Here is a 17268-nt window from a genome sequence, read left to right on the forward strand (position 1 = left end):
AATATTTAGGCTGAGTTCCTTCATGGAGAGTCAAGGTAACATTAAATGTGGTGCAACATCCAAGTTGTGGTTTGAACAGGGTTTCATTCATTGTGATAATTTCCTGTAAAGTGTGTGGTACTGGGTGTGGTAACTGCTGTGACAAATTGCTCAGGGTGAATAGTGAGGGACATTGGAAACAGTGGAAATTGAAAACTGAAACTGAAAACTGAAACGGAAAAACTGAAACGGAAAAACTAAAATTGGTCAAACCTTCATATTAACAGGTACCTCTTAACAAAGGCCACCTCTATAATAAGACCGCTTCTAAAATAAGACCACCTCATTATAGTAGTTATGTCAAGTAGGTCCAAAAATATAGCTAAGGTGTACTCATAATGTATCAATCAATCAGACTTTACTTAAAAGTTGAAATGACAGCTGCAGGGTTGTACAAAAGGATATACTATCTTATCATGCCAAGACCTAAAGTCCATGGTCATGTCACAAATGAAAATGGAGCAATTGCATGCATAATTGAATTTGATAATGGATTTCTCATGAATATTATTGTGCATGATTTAGGAGTTGCATAGTTACAAAATCAACATTAATGATTCTTGACTTTGTGTCTTAATAATTGTTAGGCACACGTAATAAGCATCCTCGAAGATTTAAAAACCTGAGGTGACATCAGTAATTACTGAGGCGCAGGTAATTATTGACAGGTTTTTAAATCCTCGAAGACACCTATCACGAGTGTTTAACTATTACCAAGACACAAAGTCCAAGATCATTAATTTAATTATGCAACTCTTAAATCATGCACAATTCATGAGAAATCCATTATCAAATCCAGTATCAGCAGAGTAAATTATGCATGCAATTACCCCATTTTCATTGTGACATGACCATGGACTTTAGGTCTTGGTATGGTAAGATAGTATATCCTTATGTACAACCCTGCAGCTGTCGTTTTAACTTTTAAGTACTGTCTGATTGATTGATACTTTATTACATTATGAGTACACCTAATGGCCTTTTTGTTGGACCTACTTGACATGACTGCTATAATGAAGTGGTCTTATTAGAGGCGGTCTTATTATACATGTGGTCTTATTACAGAGGTGGTCTTTGTTAAGAGGTACCTGTTAACATGAAGTTTTGACCAATTTTAGTTTTTCAGTTTCAGTTTTTCCGTTTCAGTTTCAGTTTTCAATTTCCACTGTTTCCAATGTCCCGAATAGGGATGTTTAGTTTAACTTGCCCATCCCTGCCAATTAGGTTAATGCCATGGTTGAGTGTCAGATTTTCAGCAGTGAGGATATGGTGGGGTCATCTTGGTGCTGAACTGTTGTTTGAAAATATCCAATAGGGTGGATAGGTAGATTGACCCTCAAATTATGAAAATGATCAAATGCTCCAAGCACTTTTGTTGTAGTCTCCAGTTTGGGTTGATGAAGGTCTGCTGAGGTTTTTTGTCAATGAGAAGTAGTGTCTATTACTAGACGAAGACATTTATCCAGTTCTGGTAAGTAAACAGTTTGAAATACTGGGGGAATATGTTTGTCATCGCTATCAGCTGTTTTGTTGATGGTAGAATCCAGTGACTGTTCCGGTATTACTTCTTGTACTGCTGCTGTGGAGCGGCACACTTTGGCAATATTATTATTATTAATTAATATGGCCAATCTTACCACAGTGTCTGTATGTAACATTGCAAAAACGACAGGTGCTTCTTAAGTGTGCTCCTCCACAACTGGCACATGGCTTGGAGGCTGGCTGAGAGCTTGGACTCTTACCATTAGCAGTTCGCTGGCTCTTAGTATGAAGAGAGTTCTGGGGTTTAACGGACTGTGGTTGTTTCCCAGTTGCTGCCACTGTACTGGCATCTGTCATTGTTGGCACATTTGAGCAATTCATGCTTGGCCACTTCAAAGGTGCGAGCTAGCTTCTAGTGGCTTCTTGTGATCTTGAGACAACAATTGCTGGAGTAAGCGTTCATTTCGCAGACTCATCACAAACTTATCATGGATTTTGTCGGCCAATTGAGCATCTGTCCAATTCTGCCAGAGATCGTAGTTCAGCAATGTAATTTACCGGCGACTGCCCTTGTTGTTGCTTGTAGTTGTATAACTGATAGTGTTCAGCCAAGACTAACTTTTTGGTGCTGTATTGTCCATCGAGTTTAGCATTCAACTGTGAGTTCTTCTGGCTTCTTAGGGGCACACAAACTGCAGAGTAGTTTGAAAGTAGAGGAGTCAATATATGTGCAGGGAGCTGCACGTTACTTGGCCTCAGAGCCATCACCCGTAGTGTAGGGATTAAGTGTCAGCCACTGTTCAAAGCGTCTGCTCCACGAATTCCAATCATCCATACATGAATTGAAAGGGTTAATCGGTAGAGCTGTAGCCATCCTCATTGCCAATGTAGTGTCTGGATTATTACATCATTAGTAATCAATAATAATAGTACTACAACACAACTACAATCTAGCTACTACAATAACAATGAACGCACACATAAGATCTACAACTACATATATACATGCACACACACAATTACAGCATAATGTATTACATCATAGTGTGTGCACATGTCCAGATACTACACTAGACACCTGCCAGAATACTAAAGCCAGTAGGAAGTCATGTGTATTGACATAAGTGAGTCAGTATATAATGTGTGCTTTTGTGGTATAACAGATGTTTCAAGTCAACAATGTTATACTCTTGTAAGATAGGTGGTCACCACGTTTGGGGCCAGATATATATACTTGTACACACACATCACATATGGTTAATTTGGGAGCTATCAATGTGCACACATGCTGAACAGAATGTGAGATACTCGATTTTATATGTTTTAACCTATATAGCTTGGGAAGGTTGAAAGCTACTCACTGTGAATGCAGTGTTTGACTCAATTTAGTCTGTAGCAAGCTAGCTACTGATATAGACATTATTTTGAGCAACTTTTTCACTGTAACACAAGCACACGACCATGGGGGTATTGGGGGTGGTGTATAAGCAAATTGGTATATCAATAGAAAACAGTCAAACAGGTCATATGGAGTCTCCAGCCTCAACCTAGGGCTCTGTTCCACTCTATCTAAGTGAAATAATACACATATAAAGCATCTGGACAACTCTTTGACACCCCGTTCACACTACCTTCTAACCCACAGCACAGCTCGAAACAAATTGCAGTATGAATTAATTGAGCCATGATAAACCTAGTTCAGCACGGCACGACAAGGAGAGGTGGGCTGGCACAGGTTGGCCCGGGATATGATACAGTGTGAACGCATTCCGAGCTGGCCAACTAAGGTTAACAATACAACTTGCTTCTGTTGGCCACACAGTGAGTACATTCTATGCGCTGGCCAGTAACATTCCAGGTGTGTCTCTACTTGTGAAAAGTAGCCTGAGCAAATCAGCTGCAGTGGCATGACTGTGGTGTAAATGTGTAGTGTATTGGTGTGGCTGTCATGGTGAAAAGTCAACTTCATTGATGTGTGCAAAGATTGATAATTTTCAAAAATTCTGATGAATAACTGCTTATTCATACAAGAGTTCATTATTTGTATGAGCCCTATACAAATATTATGAACTTTTAATGAAGATTATTCTAGAATAATTTATTTTTGATGTAACACCATATGTATTTCTATCTTGTAAAGCCCAATATGTCTATGCCAAATATGCAGGTAAGTTGGTATGGCTCTCTCAAATTAACAATGACTGTTATCGTACTTTATATTATATGTAGTATATACCTTATAGACTTCTTCTTGTATAACTATGCTACTTCCGTAGTACAAGAGAGTAAGAATATCTCAAGTTGATGATGGCAGACAGTAAGTCTGCATGCAATTAAATTTACTATGTAGGTGACAGATATGTGTTACTAATAAAAGTTATGCCTACTTTAAAACTGTTTGTATTTATGTATGTATAAGATTTGGGGATCATTTATACCACAAAGTAAGCTGGCTAGATTTTTAAGGACAAAAGTTGATATGTGACTATATATGTGACCGGATATGCAAAAACCCGACATAATGGTGCATTTTTCAAATTCTTTATTATTGAATATTTATAATCTACTTAGCAGAGTGCATGCTTTGGCCAAGTTTCAGCCTTGTATGCCAACAACTTTTGGAGTTACAGCCCTACAAAGTAGCAGCAACAGAAAGATCGATTTGTACAGCAAGTATTGGGAAAATAAATTACAGATGCTTACAAAAACGACTGTAACTTACAAACGCAATGCAGTACAGAGTTGCAACTTGCACCATTGTGTTCGCCATGAATAGGGGAGTCCATTACATGGTGAGTTTTTTTCTCCTGCCACCTTTCTTCACTACATACAGAGACGAAATCAGTGAAGAAAAATCGATCACGTACGACCTCTTTGACATGACGTAAACAAACACCCATAACTCACGTATCGTTTAGGCTACTGCTATGAAACAAAGATTTTCGAACTCCTCTTGAGTAGGCGAATAAGATGGTACCCATGTTTTTATCATTGCACCCTTTCTGCATAAAGAACAAAGTGTTTAAAAATTTTACAATTTTTTTTTCATTTACGCAAATATTTTATGCATTGCAATCAATAGCCTATACTGAAATTTAGGCTTGTGCCATTGTGTCGGATTTTCGCAGATCTAGTCACTTATTATGCATTAACAAACAGTATGCTAGTATATCTATTATACATAAGTACAATACTGAATTCTATCTCCATCTTTTTACTGTCATGCTGCTATAAACGTTATTCCATGCTTGCACAGTGTATGGAATGGATTTTACAAACTTTACTTTATAATGTCATGTACTCTATTTCTAAATATGCTAGCTTCTGGTCTCTACTGGTTGTGTTATGCGGAGAAGTTATACTGTTGAAGTACTGATGGTGAGTAATTGATGTTTGTAGTAGTTGAGAGTGGCACATGATGAAAAATTTAATTGTATGCATTGTGAAGATTAATCGATCATCCACAACAATTTGTGAGTGATATACATATGGTTACCTAAGTTGCATTTGTCAATATTGGGTTTTCCTCCTGATTTAATTATTATGACGAGAAGGCGAACCTCTTTTTAAATTTTTAAGGCACGTACTAGTGTATTTCAAATCATTAACTTTCGTATTAACTTTTCTTCTGTGTTTGCATACAGCAGCCCGTTATAAGTATATACTTAATATCAAGCTTGAACAGAACACTTAAATCCTTCCTGCAATATCTGTTCAATGTACCTGCCTGATGGTATATGTTCGTCCCTCCTATCCATTTTTATCAGCTTACTAATAATAGAATATGATCCAGTGTACTGTTGTTTATTCAGCAGTTCCAACAAACTCTTCTATGCAGCATGTTCAAGCATCTGTCTTATCATGCAGACTTGTGCCCTCTCAAATTTCAAAATGTGGTCTCATGATGGTGGGCATTATATGGAAGTTTATTTATTGATGAATGATTCTTGGTGAACTTGAGTAGACGAACCTTGTTATATCTGTAGTCGTTCCACAAGTATAGTTTTATATATACTACCATACAGTATGGTAATACATACTGTATATCACCCAAAACCAGCTTCACTTTTCTTGAATAGTTTAGCATGCAGTATTGTTAGGCATATAACCAAGCCCATAAATGTCTTCAAAACAATCCCAAACCCTTCCAACAAGTTTCTATGAAAGTTTAATTTTCAATTTAACTCTGAAATTGACTGCCTGCCTAACTAATTGGTGCCCTATATGAGTTATTACTATACCTACATGTGTTCATGGTCATACATTGTGTGTGTGCAAGCATGTGCTTATAACGCCTACACTACATCGCTCCCCCTCATCTAAGCAGACATCTCGTCTGAAACATAACTTAATGGTACATAGTTATTGAACCTGGAGGGTACTCTATGTTCTCGTAGTGGATGCCTACTTGCTGAGGACGGTGCTGGTTCTACTGGTGCTGATGTATCTACTCTTGCATACAATTGCATTGTCAATATAATCATCATCAGCAAATCATGTCCTACAGGTAGATAATTCTCAGTAGACATTGTGGGCTCCAGAGAAGATGTCTCCTAGCCTGTTCTGCTGCTGGCTCATCATCTGAACTACTATCTTTGGGCACAACAAGATGTACAACTTTTCTGTGCTGTCTACCTTTTCAACTGTTCAATCCGATACATGGCATCTGATAGTTTTTTCACTAGCTACTTTGTAAGGGCCAGCCCAAGGGTGATGGAGTTTTTTTACTAGGTCTAATCCACTGGACTGGGAAACCTATATACGGAAAGTTTGTATGGCCTATAACACAAGCATACAGGCCTCAACAGGGTATTCTATTTGATGTTCGGCTGCCAAGCAAGAATACCAGCAGATTAATGTTTGGAACACCGCCATCTACTTTTGAATCTGTCCATGAATATGCTGCAACATAAAGCAAACGAAGAAAGCTTCTAACTTGGCTAGACATCATTTACTTTCAAAACAGCTGAGACAAAAAAGTTGTATGACAAGAAGATTCATGGCAAACCTTACAAGCAGGGTGATTTTGTCTGGCTGAATACATACGCCCGTGGGAAGAAAGGTCTTTAGCACATGTGGCTAACATGGATAACATCATCCTGTTGAACCTTTCCACAAGCCCATCACTTTGTGGGTGGTATAGAGTTGTTAAGTCTTATTCACATGCAACAGCTTACATACCTCATTCAGCAGCTGTGATTCGAATTGCTGTCCTTGATCTGAATGAAGTTGCTCTGGAGCAGAAAACCACATAAAAACTTCATCTACAAGCCTGTCTACCACTGTACTAGCTTCTTAGTTAGCGATGGGGATGACTACCATCCATCATGAGAAATAATCACCAACTACCGTAATGTGGTTATTTCCTTTCTCACTCTCAGGCAGAGGGCCAACCAAATCAACTGCCATTGAGTTGGATAATTGGCTGTGATTGTATCAAGAGGGGATCTTGCTGCATGAGTAGGTAACTTTCTGGTTGCACAAGTAGCACATGTCTGACACCAATCTCTCACATCATTAAAATGTCCTGGCCAGTATAATCCAATTAAAGGTTTTGTCTTGACCTAAATGTCCACTGGCAACTCCTTCATACAGTTCTCTTAAGATATAATCTCTCATCTCTGTTGGCACCACTAACTGCAAATAGTCTTAAACTGCTCTTGGCCGTGCATATTGTCTATAAAATATTCCATTGTTCACAACTAATTGCTCCCATTGATGTATGAGATGACAAAATGGTAATGGCTTGGTCTTCACAAAATCATTAGACAGTTGTTCTCCTTGCTTTTACCATCTCAGTATGTATTGACCAATATAGCTGTCATACAATTGTATGTCCCTTAGAGTATCCACATGTTAAAGCATTGGATGGCTACTGTAGTATTATCATAATGTGAAGCTCGGAGTTGGCCATGTTGCACTTTAGATGTCTTTGCAGGATCTAGACCAATTCCATTCGGAGAGATAATGTGGCCTAGGAAACTGACTTGTTGGAGGATTTAACACTTGTGAGGCTGAACTTTCAGGCCTGCTTGCTTCAACTGCTCAAAAACACTTTAGAGGTTATTCAAATGCTGGTCAAATGTATTTCCCACCACAATGTATATAAACAAGGCAGTGACATTATACTCGAACAAGCACTCTTGTATACAGAATTCAGTCTTTTCTTGGTGCTCCCCAGCCACGTCCACCTACCAGTAGCCACTCTTAAGATCCAGTGTTGTGTGCACCATGCTGACCCTAAGAGAGTATCGAGGGTGTCATCAACCCTAAGGATTGGATATGCATCCTTTCTGGTTACGTCATTAACCTTACAGTAATCCACACAGAAATGTGTGGTGCCATCTTTCTTCCTCACACAATGGGTGAAGCCCAGGGACTCTTGGATGGTGATATCACTTGCTTATCCAGGATATCCTTTAACAATTTTGCACTGTGCCCTGATGAGGTAGGGTGATCCTGCTGGCAGATTGACTTAGTCTATGCTGTGGCTCAGGACATCAGTGCATCCTAGATTTTCTGGGCACTTGGCTAAAACATTCTCATAGTGAGACAGCAGAACTGCAAATTTCTCCCTTCGATGGTCTGTCAGCTTGGAAGGTAAAGGTACAAATAAGGTTACATCCCTTTGTTGATTTACAGCCTGTTTGCATGGTGAATCTACTTCATTAATGCTGTTAATGTGGGTTTCCTTTATCATATCTGCAATGGCCTTCATGTAATGTCACTGTTAAAGTGTCTGTGTTGGCAATACAAACAGGAACCATGTTGTTTGAGGGAATCACAACTGCTCTGGCCATTAGTACATTTTGTTGCAATCCCTCCATTAGCCATAGCCCACCTTCTGATGGTATAATACTGGTCGTAATTGTTGACCCATTAGTATGGCCCTATGTCGGAGATCGTCACTGAACTATCTTTACTGCACGCGCACATATAGTGTTGTAATGCTGCACGGTATTTAGAGCTTGTCACATGATGAATAATAATGGCATCGTAAAATAGTTGTAACAGTGTGCATCATGAAGAAGACATCCATCTAGCCCCCAAACTGTATTCTATGCTATCACACCCCCCATCACCCTGGCCCAATATCTCCTGTTTGGTGGGGCGGTGACTGTCTTGCTAATGGTGACATTAATTGGATTGCTTGAGGAGGTAGCAGGAGTTAGGGATTTTGACTGTTCTAAAATTCGCTATGTTGACAATGCACTAATGGTTTTCTAAGAAGTCCATACCCAGTATGCCCTCTGCTGTCATGTCCTCAGCAATTACGAACTCTTGATTGAAAGTAGTTTTAGCAAAAGTGACTCAGACAGTAACTGATCCCCTGAGTTGAATTGGGTGGCCATCTACTCAAGCAAGGTTACGAAGTGATGCGGCTGAAATGTTCATGTTAAGCCCCGCCTTATCCCATATGCGATACTAAACAGATAAGATTCGACCTCTAAGGTAACATCAATTTTTTAAATTTACATTGCCCAGCAGAAGACTATATCCGGGGTAACTGTAGTTGACACAGAAAATGATCAAGCACCAACATGTCAAATTAAATTTTCGTCAACTGCAACTTTGTAGCAAATTTCCAAATATTAGTTTCAATTTTGCTGTTATACGGTATTGGTTTAGGAGCAGAATGTGCACTGAAGCCAAATATATCTTCAGGTTTGGTAATCTTCCTTCAGAGTTGACTGTTTTGTTCTTACCACAATTCATGATGGTTGTCACTGTTAGCATAAAACAAATATCATTTATGAAGTTAGCATTAGTATCTTACATGTACATACATAAAACTATTCACTCACCTTTACGAAGTTTGCGACTAGTAAGCACCGCACGATAATGATTATTTGTGACTGGATTTGTGAGGTTCCAGTAAAAGTAGGTCATGATAGAAGTTAAAGCACTTGTGTGGATGAAGATCAAACGAATGAGTACGATTATTTCCATAAAACACTGAATGGAAAATACAGTGCTGTGTACAGAAAATACAGCACTGTTGATCATGTGTGTAACATTTTAAATCATCAGAAGCAGCCAAAACGATACTATCTGTTTGTTTTATGTCCAAACTTGTACTACGTATATAGACACTTACCAATTGTTTGTTTTGTTTTTATCTGCGTTACCAGTCAGGCACTGGAGGGCGAACACTGGAGGCAAGGCCTGTGCTACGAGGTGTTTACCACGAGCCAGGGAACCTAAGCTAAAATCGTTGACTAAAGTGAAACAGGACAAATACCTAGAAGGGTTTTGAAAAAAACCCATTCCACCCTGACTTTGATCTGCAGGCCACCCAGATGCCGGCCAAGCGCCACACTCGGTGGTCAAACCAGGGAGGCCAGCTAAGTAGGGGAAAGTTGTTTTTATCTGCTTTACAATTGTCTGATGGCTGAAAACCTAGTCTACAAATAAATGCTCCGAACAAAGACAACCAGAAAGCACATTAAACCAGTTAAAGCACTGCCATGTTTGTGCAATATGAAAACAAATACCACTCTGGTGTGGTCTCAAGCTGAATACAGCACTCAGCTTTGCCTTGTGCTGTATTAGTCTCTCACCCTCATCCTCGTGCTATTATTTCCAGATTGCATGCTTTAACTAAAATTTGTCATTTATAATATGTATGGTACTGCCCAATTGCAATGTCACGAGCACTAATTTAAAAAAACTTGGTTACAAAGGGGTGTGGCAGCCATTTTGTTTGTGAGCCTTCAGGGGCGTGGCAGCCATTTTGTTACTTACTAATGAAAGAGCTGTCACGTTAGCAAGTTTTTAAATATCGTGCAACTAGTGCTCACGATGTTGTGCTTGAACGGTACCGTAGGTGGTGCTGTAGACCTCAGTAAACTCACATTTGTATTTTATAATAGAACTGCATGGCTGATTGTAGGTCTTGAACAGAAACATACCTGACTGTCTATTATAGTGTTTTAGTACCCTACCCGGACCAGCATGTCGAAGTTTAAATGCTGTCATATTTGCTGTCAATTTTTAAATACTGTCATAACGATATAGACAGCATTTAAAAATTTCAAAGTTAATAATTTGTGCCTTTTATGTACTTATAAGGTCTTGGTATGCTAATGGAAGACCTCATGATGACCTTTATTTGAGGGCAACACTGTATATATGAGCTACACACACATGACTGAATACATTAGTATGTTAGTGCTCTCTGTAAAATGTTAAAACTGGGTACCACCATGCAGTTTTTAAGTTGAGCTCTAGCTTTAGAAGTGAATGTATGGTATGGCTCAAATGTAAGACTCATTCTTGAGTGGTATATATTTATAATTATACACCTTACCAAGACCTGCAGTAGTCACAGAAATGTGCTACCATTCCTAAATTTAGAAATTGTACTTGGGCTTGAAAGTGTACTCCTTGTGAGACCTTATTATATATCCTTCTGTATCATGATTAACATGGCAAGCATTTTAGAAAGAAAAAAGTTTATCTTCAGTGAAAATGTCCTTGTATTTGAATCAAGTTGTCACTGGTCATGACATATGAATTTACTTGTCATATTTACAATCCCATCTGCTGTTGTTCCTTTTTCTTTTTTTACTTGATCCCTCCCAGCTGGTTACAGCTGAACAAATTGTATTAGTTTAAATTGTTTAACAAATCACTCTGTGATGCAATAAGAGTTGGGTGATGCTATGCATCTTGTTTTCACATCTATGAATACAATATTATATACGGGTAGTTGGAAAAGGCGGATACGATCAGACGCAGACAACGGACGCGGACGCGGATGCAGACACGGACACGGAATTTTTCAAAAAGCACTTTTACATTTATAAAGTAGTTATTTTTCATACCTAATGTTGTTTTTACAGCAGTCTTCGCTTCCAGACCTGGGCGTCGATCTTGTTATAGCGCTTATCCATTTATAAGCGCACGTGCGAAGGACTAGACCAGCACTCCACAGGATGCCAAAGACCATGTAGTGTTGTACACATGCTCTAAAATCTAATACAGAGTTATGTAATTGTAGTGATAAGTGTATTTTTAAAATGTCCGTGTCCGTGTCCAACCGTATCCGCCTTTTCCAACTATCCATTATATACAACAACATGCATTAAGTAACAGCTCAGTTAGCATAGCATCTGTTATTTGTGTGGTAATAAGACTGATGTTCATCTTGAAAATCAGTTATACTTCATGGAAAATACATGTACTTGCCTGGGATAACATAGTTTCAGTAGTAAGTTAGGATAAAATGTACATATGGGGCCTGAACATGAGGCAAACCTGTAGTGGTAGTTGAGTGTTAGTGGTGGCCATTTTTTGAGTGCTGATTAGTGCCAACCATTGTCAACCACAGTGTGCAGATCCATGCTTGACAAGGTTTTTTTCAAGGCATATAGCACTGATAAATTCTAAATGTCTACCTTTTATTATTATTATTATTTATCTTCTGTTGTCATTACACATGAATTGTGGAATGACTATTTTCCCTTACCTCTGATTGCACTTGAGTGGCTTCCCAGCCTTACAAGTCTGGTGTACATTCATGTTTCCAGACCAAAGACTAATAATATTATTGCCTTTATACCTAGTATTGTTAGGTCATTCTGTGTTATTGTCATTTGGTCAGAAAAATAGTCATTCCCAACCAATTGACAAAAGAAAAAATACAGGCTGGCCTGGCAAAACTATGGCATTGTAGGGACAAGCTTTGCTTAGATTCCTATTGCAATTTTGGTCTTACACAAATAAGTGCTCAATTGAGCACTTGCTAATTATGCCACAGTGATCTGCAGGTCACTCTGATGGATTCATGTTGCTTGTTAGCGTGCATGTTATGTTCAGTGTAAGGATGTAAGCCAATGAATGATGTAAGTGCTAATTAAGCATTTACTATGTTTACTATGGATTCACTATAAGAATTTTAAATACTCTGGTCTGTCAAACATCATCTTTCAATACAGGGATGCAATCTGTTTAAACAAACAACCTGTGTAACAGATAAGCTTTATTCTGTCAGCAATGATAAATGGTACATTACCATATCTTTTTTATTACTTAACAACTTTCCCCTCCTTAGCTAGCCTCACTGGTTTGACACGCTTGGCCAGTATCCCAACTTTTCTCATATAATGGGACCAGCTAAGACTCTCCCCAATAAATGTAAAGATTTTCCAACCTTGTGATGACTAAACTCTTTTCCACATCATACAAAGCCAAAACGCACATGGCTGGGATGTATGTATCTTATGCATTATGCCTTTGTTCGTTTGCTTTTACTCACTTCAAACGTTCAACTTAACCATTTACAGTGTTGGTGCTTAACAGCAATGACACTGATTTGTATTTTCACTTGTAAAGCCATACCAAATATTTATGGAATGCTTGTTTGCCCTCTAGTAGTGACCTGGTAGGTCAAAAATAAAAAAAATGTAAATTTCTATTGGGCTGTATGATATACTGGTGTAACATTTATGTCATACTGGTTTTGATACTGTGGTGTTTTCTTAATGCTGTCATACCATCTAGCCATACTGTCGAGCCATACTGTCGAGCCATACTGTCTAGGCATTGTGGCTTCCATGTGGGGCATGTTTCCCTAGAGATGATTTAATTTGTGGGCAGGTGGGGTGATGTAGCCAGCTGGCCAAACTATGTACACAAGCTTGTTTGTGGTAATTTGTACCTGAGGCTCATTAAACCACCATGAGTATTTGGTACTTTTATTGAGATTATAGGTTAGGAACCCAGACTGATGTTCTTCATGGATTTTTAAAATGAGCAAAGCAAGGTTTCTAAACCATGAAGAACTGAGGGTGTGGTTCCTAACTGACTTAAATAATGGGATCGTTTTATATGGGTCATTGTGGGATTGGATATGTCATTTTAAATTCTCATACAGTGTTAAAATACTGTAGTGCGGAAGACTGAACATTTATTTCGAAGAGCTGAAGCTCGCACTTTATCACTGCTTCCTTTGTAAAGTTACATAGAAAATGGAACTGAGAGCAGTACTATGGTGAAATATGTGGCTAAGCATCAACAAGAAAATTACAAAGTGAACAATTGTCACATAGCATCTAGGACCAGCAACCATGTACATGTACAAACAGGACAAACTAACAACAGGACATGGCATATACTATGTATATAGCTAGCATACTGTGGTCAGGAGAATAAGTTACTCCCAGTGATGCAATATAAACACCAGTCATATAACAATTGCATTACACCGGCATAGTTTTCTAAACTATTAACTGTCGATGTGACTGCTACAACAGAATTAAAGGTTTGAAACTGACTGAGTAAGTGACTGCTCTATTAGAGTATATTCAATCTGAGGACATCTGCAAGATGAACACACACAACTTATAGCTACTTTAGTGATTTACTTTCTTGTAAACAATATAGCTTCATGAATTATAGGGTAGCTAACCAAACACGGTACTGTGTGCGTAATTGAAAGTGTGTGCTCTACTACAGTTAAAGTGGCTGCTCTATTAGAGTATCTCGCTTGTACAGTATATCATGAGGGACTTACTTTTAGCTTTCTTACATTATCCATCTTGCAAGTGCCATCTCTCCAACAGGCTGATGAGCTGGTGAAACCCAGTATTAGCGGTATTCAATAAGTTGCCTGTGATAAAACATATGTGACCTGATAATTAACACTAACCCATTGTACATCTGCTTTCCAGCCCATCATCTCTCCAGGACCCATCATCTCTCTCTGATCGATGAGCAAACCTTGGAGAACATGTACCTGCAATGGAATGCAGATCACATGCTAAGTTGTTTTAATCGGCGTTAGATAGAAACATCGTACCATTTCACTTGCCAGCATGAACAGGCATCATCATACTATGTTTGTGCAGGCGAACCTATCCCCGGTTAGTACATGTCTGTAGTCCTCGTAGTTTTTGAGAACATAATGATTTATTTATGACATAATTTTAATCACATTTCTTATTGTTCTTAGTAGTAGTAGTTGGTTAATAGTCACTATCCCACTAGGGACCTTGATCCACAGGCAACTTGCAGTCTAGGCAAGTGCCTAAGGAGCCACACAGCCTGGGATTTTCTCTGTATCAACTTGTACTTAAACATCATTACTTCTTGTGTTTCATTAACGGTTGATTATTAGTCACTATCTCTAGGGACCTGCAAAGAAGGTTACTGAAAGCCTGTGTAGCAGGGTGTCAGAAAAATGTTACTAAAACATAGTTCAATGCAGAAAATATCCCAGACCAGGTGGTGACTTGATCTACAGACAGCTTGCAGTCTAGGCAAGCGCCTGGGGAGCCATACAGCTTGGGATTCAGGATTTCCTCTGCATTCTAACCTGTACTTAAACATCATGACTTCTTATGCAGATTATTGATAACACAAAATAACCATTCCACAAGGAAGCTTACCCATCTAGGTCTTCGCTAATAGTTTAATAGAAGACGAAACAGAACTAAAACACTAGAATACATGCACTCTAAATAGAATTTTCTGTGATAGCTATCTCTGGTAGATTCTACCTCCCTTAATAATCGAATTCTTTTAAGCATGCTTATAAAAGGAATCCAGTGGTTAAACTTGTATTGGCTTGAGCAGCTGGTTGCCTGGTGTAGGCTATTAACTTGCAATCTACTTGGAAGAACATAGCAAATCAATAATGATCAAAAGTGAGATTTGCAATGTTTGAGGTCTTTCTGCTGGCAGGTCTCTATCAAAGTTGGTTAGAAACAGGATTCTAACCACTTTAAGGACCTGCTAGTGGGTCTCTTTGTGGTTTTTAAAGACTACATTATCTTCCAAAGATCAAGGCATATTATGCATACTATTTAGTAGTACTGTGATGTTTGTGATAGGTGTACCGTTTTCTTTATTTCAATATCTCCCAGCCCTAATCATTTCAGCTGCGACTGACTTTATTAGAGCATATACTAGGTAATACATTTGTGCATAAGCCTCCTGCAGGCATAAAGAAAGGCATAACCAAGCTCAAAAGTACCTTCAGTATGACCCTAAGTGCTTCCAATAGATTGTTGCAAAATTAAAAGTATATTCAATGAAATTTTCTACTGACTAACTGCCTGCCTGCCTGCCTGCCTGCCTGCCTGCCTGCCTGCCTTGCCTGCCTGCCTTGCCTGCCTGCCTGCCTGCCTTGCCTGCCTTGGTTTTTTTTCACTGTTCAACGTTGCTTCATCCCGAGACGTTCTTTTTGGCATACTGCAGTACATACAATGCACACATCAAGGACTTACCTTTATCCTTCTTTGTGCCTCACTTCTTTTTGCTGACAGCTAAAGGTGTCAATTTGCAGTAGCATGATGACTTCCCTACATTTGTAAATCATCTGTGTTTTCCATGGTGGCTGGATTGATTGCAGAGGTGCTTCTCCTACTGTTGTAACGCTGTGAAATGGGCTGAACGTAACCGAAATAAAGTGTAATGGCCACTCACTCAGCAATTGATCGTTGGGGCGCATAAATCATTCATATTGTTGACTGGATTGATTACAGAGGTACTTCTACTGTTCTTCCTTTCTAGTGCTGTGTAACAGGCTGAACATAGCTGAACTTGAAACGTAATGGCCACTTCACTTTTGAGTCAGTAATTGTTAGCTGGGGTGAGCATTCAAACAAAAACATTATCTCTGGTGCCATACTTTCTTTTGATGCAGTATGCGTGGGTTCACCAGTCAAAAAAATGTAAACAGGTATAAGAAAAAATAGGGATTTTAAGTTCAATTATCATAGAAAAAGTTGGGAAACAAAACAAGGGAGGTCGCCTACACCTGCAGGTATACCAGTGGATATTTACTCCCTAATTCATTCCAATGGTATACCTGCAGGTGTAGGTGACCTTGTTCCCTTACTTTTTATTTCTATGATCCCTAATCGAACTTAAAATTCTTTTCCTTATACTTGTTAATTTTTAATTCATCAAATAGCAGTGCACAGCAGTACAGCCATGCATCAATGATGTAACAGTACTTAATACAACACCAGTGTAGCTACACATGTATTCATGCGCTCTTTCGTGTACATCTCTTTGCCACACAATGATTGCAAGAAAGATGAGGTAGTTTAAAATAGTTGATTCAGTGTCAGTGTTTACTGTCTGACATCGTGATCAGTAAAGTGATACTCTGACATCGTGATCAGTAAAGTGATACACATTTCATCCGCATTACTTGCCTTCAAAATCCCTACGAAGTAAGCCATTCCAGTTGTGCATTGTTATTGCAACCCACCTGGATATGATTCCTGTACACAAGTTGCTGTATAGCATTAATTAGACTATTTTTCAGCTGCCTGCTCTGTATACAAAGTGACTATGCCTACATCATCACATAACCCATCTAGGTACGTATATGACAAGAAGCTCCAACTGAAGCAACTCCTGCTGCTTGTTCCTTGTTCAGTAGATTATAATGTGAACATACATTGCTGACATCATTGCTTGCATATTCTTGGGGGCATCCACTTTTGTTGCAGATGAATGTATCAAATAGAACCAGCTTCTTTGCTTCACACTATATAGGGCAATGACTGCTCTATTAGAGTATCTCAATCTTTACAGGTGCAGGTGCTAAAGTCTTCTGAAATAAAACAAGGGAGCTCCGTTTCCTTCCACTTTGCTACTACACTTATTGCTGCTTGCACCATATTCCAGATCTATAGACATACAGTGGTGGATACACAGGGGGGTTTTATTGGAAATCCCTCTGAAAATAAGGTGGATCAGTTTACGTGGCGGGGCAAGCAAGTGAAGCTA

The 17268-nt window shown here is 38.8% G+C and overlaps 1 long non-coding RNA gene across 2 annotated transcripts in view; it reads left to right on the forward strand.

The window, feature by feature from the left end:
* LOC136240045 (uncharacterized) overlaps window positions 1–17268 on the forward strand; it is a 45712-nt gene that overhangs the window by 13468 nt on the left and 14976 nt on the right. The window contains exons 2-3 of one of the 2 annotated variants that reach the window (XR_010693636.1): window positions 3765–3838; window positions 4843–4899. This is a non-coding gene — a long non-coding RNA (uncharacterized lncRNA). Of the gene's footprint in view, window positions 1–508; window positions 3839–4842; window positions 4900–17268 lie in introns of those variants that run through there. The other variant, XR_010693635.1, reaches the window with a different exon arrangement.

The sequence above is a fragment of the Dysidea avara genome, chromosome 12 (assembly GCF_963678975.1).
Source record: "Dysidea avara chromosome 12, odDysAvar1.4, whole genome shotgun sequence".
Classification (NCBI taxonomy): Eukaryota; Metazoa; Porifera; class Demospongiae; order Dictyoceratida; family Dysideidae; genus Dysidea; species Dysidea avara.